Below are 6,872 nucleotides of genomic sequence, written 5' to 3' on the forward strand. Positions count from 1 at the left end.
ATTGATCTCTTATTTGTTACCAAATCCTTGGCATATCCCGGCATTTGTTCTAAGGCTTCAACCAACAACACATTTATAGACAAACTTTTCATCATATAAATTAATTTCTTGAATTGATTCTCATTGTTTTTCTTTTCAAGTCTTTGAGGGTATGGAGGAGGAGTCCTTGGCATTGGTACCTTAGCCTTTGGCACTACCGGTTCCGGCATGTCAGTCACGTGCTCCCTAGACGGGTTTACTTCTTCTTGCGTCTATTCCACATTTTCATCAATATCAATCCTTTCTTCTTCAACAGCTTGAACATCATTGCTTGGCTCATCATCATCTTGCACCAACACATCATCACCCACATGTCTTCTTTGGTTTGAGGTACTAGTAACTCCACTTCTCCTACTTTTTGTTGTCACGGTCATTGCATGCCTCGTATTCCCACCTTTCGGATTCACCACCGTATCACTAGGTAGTGTCCCCTTGGGGCGAGTATCTAAAGCTTGAGAAATTTGGCCAAGTTGAACCTCCAAGTTACGGATAGAAGTGTTGTGGGAGGCTAATTGGGCATAGGAGTCGGCGTTTTTCTCCATCATTTGCTTAAACATGTTTTCAATCCGTCGCATTTCACTATTGGAAGAACTAGGACCTTGCGATGGATATGGAGGCAGGTTGTTTGGTTGTTGGTACATCGGGGGCCTCTGAAAGCCCGACCCCCGATTTCCTTGATTTTTATTGTTCCAGCCCCCTTGATTATTGTTGTTCCCCCAATTGCTTTGATTTTTGCCACCCCAATTACCTTGATTATTTTCTTCCTAATTGCCTTGATTACCCTAATTGCGTTGATTATTGTTGTTTCCACCACTCCAATTTCCTTGGTGGCCTTGGTTGTTCCAGTTTCCTTGGTTTCCTTGTGATCTCCATTGTTGTTTATTTGGAGCATTGCTTCTTTGACCTTGATAATTGTTGACATATTGAACATCTTCATATTGCTCATTTTATGAATCATCTTGATTATACCCACTATTACTGTGCTCAAATTGTTCCGAATAGTTTTGTACTTGTTGACCTCGTTGCCGTCTCTTGTATACCATCATGTTTACCCCTTCCATAGCATTCACCTGTTTCGACCCTTGAACTTGCTGAAGCTGAGCCTTGGCCAATTGGTTCATGGTGGTTATCAACTCCGCAATAGCTTGCCTATGATCATGTAGCTCCTTGTGTAGGTGAATAACATTTGGGTCATCCTGAGGAACATTGGCTCTACTTTGCCACGCTGAAGAGGTGTCCGCCATCTCATCCAAGATTTCACAAGCTTCAGCATAAGGCGTGTTCATGAAGTTACCCCCAGCGAGTTGATTTACCACACACTTATTTGTTGTGTTGATCCCCCTGTAGAAGGTCTATTGGATCATGGCCTCGGTTATATCATTGATTGGGCATTCCTTGACCATGGTGCGATATATTTCCCAAATCTAGTGCAATGGTTCATTGGGTTCTTATTTGAAATCTAAAATTTCATCCCTTAGTGTAGCCATGTGCCCCGGAGAGAAGAATTTGGCAATGAACTTCTCGGCCAACTCATCCCAAGTGTGGATGGAATGATTGGGCAATCTCTCTAACCAGTCCAAAGCCTTTTCCCGTCGAGAAAAAGGAAACAGCTTTAACCGGAGTGTATCCTCGGTGGAATTTGTTTTCTTGCTCCCCAACAAGTATCGATGAAACCCTTGAAATGCTTGTAGGCATTTTGGTGTGGAGCTCCGGTGAAGAAATCCCGGTGCTCAAGCAGTGTAAGCATCACGTTGGTAATTTGGAAGTTGCACGCCCTAATCCGGGGCGGGACTATTGCACTTGCATAGCCCTCATTCGGCAACACCCGGTGCACTGCTCTTGGTGAAGGTGGGGGAGGGTTTGGGACATTATCTTGAGGCGGTCGGCCTCGCCTGTTTACTTGAGGCTCGGGATGAACCTCATCCACTTGATCATCATCTACCTCCTCCCCCAATGGTAAATTTCCGAGGGGCTCGTTTTTAAGGGCCATTTTGTACCTAAAAGCAATTCACAAACAAAATTAGTGATTCAGAAGGAAAGAAAGACAAAACATACAAATACCTAGATATATAGATAAATCTGTTTAACCCCCGGCAACGATGCCAAAATTTGATCGGGTCCAAGCCTACACTACTATTGAGTAGCGAGGGTGGTAGATGCAGTTTTAAACCAACTAGTTCGGGATCGAATCCATAGGGAGTTAATGTTTGGAATTAGGTTTATATCTAAGCTAGATGCGGGTTTTGAATCTAATTACTCTAAAGATTGCAATAATTAAAACTAAGGACAACTTTTTTGTTGTTGTTTTTCAAAGGTTTAAAGAGACTAGGGTATGGACTTCTACCTAGGTGGATATCTAACGGGTAGAAAAATCTATGGCAAGCTTGATTAGTTGGGATTATAATATAGCTATCACACCCGGATACTCACTCTATACCTCTCAGTAGTTTGAGTGATTTTGCCCAATTTGGCTTTCTCAAGTCCAAATGGGTATTCATGCAAATCATATGATATTATCTCAAGTTGAGTATTACTATCTCTAGGTTTAACCCTTTAATTAGAGATATTAATTTCTTGAGTTCACCCCAATTCCTTATTAGCCTAGGTTTCCTAGACTTAGTCCCTCATTCTCAAGTAGAGACTAAGTCATAAAGGCATGAATCAATGTTTGCAACCGTTAATTCTTGAGTTCTAGCAAGAACTAGGCTAAATATCACTAACCCATTCACATTCAAGCCCTAAAATCAAATACCCAATAAATACCCACACTAGGGTTGGGTCACAACCCTAGCTATGGGTTTAGCTACTCATGGAAATAACAGAAATTAAAGATGAAATGAAGATAAAATCCATAATATTAATTTATGGAATGAAAATCTAATGTTAAGAAGTGAATCTAGTATAAAATTTCCGAAAACAAAAGCGTCAGCCATCTCAGGTGCTCATACAAAACATAACATAAACTAAAAATGACAAAAGTTCTATTTATACTAAGCTGAAAATATCTAACAAAAATACCTCTGCGAAAGTTGTGCGGCCGCGTAATTCTGAGTGCGACTGCACTCTTACTTTCACGGCCGCATAATTTTGATGCGGTCAGCGTTCTTCTCTTTTGGATTTGGGTTGAGCTAAACTTTCGCGGACCGCATAATTCTAAGTGCGGCCGCGCTCTAGATTATGCAGCCGCATAAAAGTGATGCGGTCCGCACTTTCTTGAGTTTAGCTTGAAATCAACTCTGTAATTATTCATCTTGCGGACCGCATAATTTCGATCGTGGTCACACAAGGGACTTCCGCGGCTGCACAATTCTTGTGCGGTCCACACTTCTCTCTTTTGCTCAAGTTGTCAGCTCTCTGAATCTCTGTCATCGTGGTCCGCATAATTTTAATTGCAGCCTCACACGGACTTTCGCGGCCACACATTTTTAGTGCGGTCCGCGCTCATAATTTATCCCAAAAACACACTCTCTGAATCTCCCTCCTGCGGACCGCATAATTATGATCGCGACACAATATTTGTGCGGTCCGCACTTCAGACCTCTTTGCCCAGCCTTTGTTTTTGTTCAACTTTTGACTCCTTTGTGAGTTGATTTTGATTCCTTTGGCGCATTTTGAACAATTCCTGCAAGCAAGCATATTTCATTAGTTTCCGGTAATACCTTTAAGCATTTTTGTCCTAAAACACAAGTAAAAGAGAGAAAATAATAGATTAAAATCCCTACTTTTCAGCGACATGAGGATCCCCAGGACTTTATTGAGTGGTACAGGGACAAACTGTACAACATAAGTATATTAGAGTCCCACGGGGTGGATTTCACTACTTTTTAGCTGGAGGGCAGGGCTCGTAGATGGTGGCAGTCACATCTTCTTGGCAGACCAGCAGGTTCTCCTCCCATGACTTGGGATCAGTTTACACACCTTTTCTTGGATAGGTATACTCCACCCTCCCAGAGGGAAGAGTTGCGGTTTCAGTTTGAGTAGCTCCGACAAGACCAGATATCAGTGACCGATTATGAGACGAGGTACTCTGAATGGTATCACCATACACTTATGATACTTCCTACTGAGACAAAGAGGGTGCGGAGGTTCCTTGCGGTGTTACACTTCGGTATTCGGGCCACTATGGCTCGAGAGGTTGAGATGGGGACCTCTTACCAGCTAGTTGTGGAGATATCTCGGAGGATTGAGGGTTATCGTCAGTGGGACTGAGAGCAGATGTTGCAGGACAAGCGGTTCCGTCATTCGAGAGGATTCAGTGGTGCTCTATCTGGGGGCAGAGGTCATTTTGGGAGAGGTCAGCCGAGCATGCCTACATATCCAGCACCGCCGCCTCCTCGGGGTGCTCCAGTTCGACCCTATTTCACTGCCATGCTAGAGAGTTCTTACCGCCCACTAGCTATTCAGGGTTCTTCCAGTGGGTATTCAGGCTTCAGGTTAGCAGATCACCGTACCGAAAGGTTGTTTCGAGTGCAAAGAACTCAGTCATGTACGGAGGTTCTGCCCCAGGCTTCGGGGCAAAGCAGTGCAGTAGGGCCAGCAACCCATGATTACAGTACCTACTGTCCGACCGCCTAGAGGCGGAGGGCAGGCGGGTAGGGGCCATACTAGAGGTGGAAGCCAACCAGCTATAGTCCAGTCAGATGGGGCCAGCCAGTCGGCGCCCCAACTATGTTCTATGCTTTTCCGGTCAGAGTAGATAAAGTGGCCTCAGATGCCGTGATCACATGTATTATTTCTGTCTGCGGTAGGGATGCTTCAGTATTATTTGAATCAGGGTCTACCTATTCATATGTGTCATCTCTGTTTGCTCATTTCCTGGATGTTCCTCGTAAGTCCTTGGGCACTCCTATTTATGTGTCCACTCATGTGGGAGATTCGGTTATTGTGGATCAGATCTATCGGTCCTGTGTGGTCACATTCTGTGGTTACGATATGACCGACTTTGAGGTCATCCTGGGCATGGACTGGTTATCCCCATACCACACCATCCTTGATTGTCATGCCAAGACTGTTACCTTAGCGCTGCCAGAGTTGCATAGATTGGAGTGGAATGGTTCGTCTGTCAGTGCATCTGGTTGGGTTATCTCTTTTCTGAAGGCTCGATGTATGGTCGAGAATGGTTGTTTGGCTTATCTAGCTTATGTTCGGGATACTACCGTAGAGACTTCAGCGATTGATTCAGTACCAGTAGTCCGAGAGTTCTCCGATATGTTTCCTTCTTGATCTTCCAAGCATGCCACCAGGTCGTGATATCGATTTCTGTATTGACTTGGCTCCAGATACCCAGCCCATATCTATCCCACCGCACAATATGGCTCCGAAATAATTGAAGGAGTTGAAGGAACAACTTGAGGAGTTGCTAGCAAAGGGGTTCGTCAAGGATTAGTATATCACCTTGGGGTGCACCAGTCTTATTTGTGAAGAAGAAGGATGAGACTATGTGGATGTGCATTGATTACCGTCAGTTGAACAAAGTTACCATTAAGAACATGTACTCGTTACCGTGAATTGATGCACCTTAGTTTTGATGTTGTTTTGTGCATTCCGAGAGTTCGAACGAGTCCGTTTTATGATTCCAAACTTGTTGGTACATTCGGACGGGGACCCTGGGTGTTAAATGGACGAGGCTCGGATCAAGTTATGGCTTTAGGAAAATGCTGAAGCTTCAGCTTCTGGTGTAAACGCACCTACGCTTGGCCAGCCACAGGTACAAGCTCGCAGGTGCGAGCCACGAGCCGCAAAAGCAGACCAGCAAAGGGAGGCCAGTGACCGCAGAAGCGGGCCAGAGACTGCACTTACGAAGGCGCAGGTGCGAAGGCAGCCATCGCAGGAGCGGACAGCTTCGCATGTGCGCACCTTTTGTCGCTAGTGCGGGTTCGCAAGAGTGATCGCCTGAGCGCAGAAGCGAGAGAAGGCAGTCTGGCCTTGGTCCGCACCTGCGTGATTTGGTCCACATAAGCGGAACCACACGTGTGGTAGTCGAACCGCAGGTGCGAATATCGCAGAAGCCAGACCACTTTATTTAAGGATTTACTAAGAGAAGAAATATTTTGGGTAGAATCAGGGTTACATGGCGGGAGGCCATCGGGAATGGTCTCGAAACGAAAGGATGGCAATCCCTTTAGCGTATCGGGGCCTCTGGACTTAAGAAGATGCCTATGGTTGTGTTCAGTTTTCACAAAGGTAATATGAAAGCCTTTGTGGTGGAGGATTTTGGCTAATTTTAACATAGGGTTAATGTGGGTTTGGGCAGGATATGGTATGCAAACTGCATGAGGCTTGTGTAAATCATTAGCGCTAATGGAACACATTCTTTAGTTTCCTTAGTTATCTTTCTTTCAAACAGAAATACGAAAGATTGGTATGACTTTGGCAAGAGGATGAGGATGCATATATTTATAGACTGATATAAAAAGAGGCAACATCTTTATATTCCTTCCTAATTTACAATAAATCTTAATGTTAGCACTATGACATAATGGCCTTACTTTTGATATTGTCCACATCTGCAAGACATTTTGCTACAACATCATAATGACATAGTACTAACGGCGCGAAATAAGAACAACCCCACTACTTGGCAAGAATTGAATTGTCCACTGCGTTGCAAAATTATGGCCACTCCTCCAAAAATGTTAGACATGGGCATGCGTCTATTTTTCGGATACGCTAGCATTATTGACAAACATATCCCCCATTAACAAGAAGATTCAAGGTCACTGGAAAGGCACTCTCATTTCCACCCTTGCGATGGGAGATCGAGTCCTGCTTGGCACAAATATTTTAGAAGCCTTTCATTGGTGTATTTAACCGCTACAAATTTCTTTGTTTCT

General features: G+C 44.2%; 1 pseudogene; it reads right to left on the bottom strand.

Annotated features, from left to right (window-relative positions):
* Positions 1-6,350, bottom strand: part of LOC107826113 (7-deoxyloganetin glucosyltransferase-like) — a 58,457-nt pseudogene extending 52,107 nt beyond the window's left edge.
* Between the last annotated feature and the right edge of the window lie 522 nt (positions 6,351-6,872).

The sequence above is a fragment of the Nicotiana tabacum genome, chromosome 12 (genome assembly GCF_000715075.1).
Source record: "Nicotiana tabacum cultivar K326 chromosome 12, ASM71507v2, whole genome shotgun sequence".
Lineage (NCBI taxonomy): Eukaryota > Viridiplantae > Streptophyta > Magnoliopsida > Solanales > Solanaceae > Nicotiana > Nicotiana tabacum.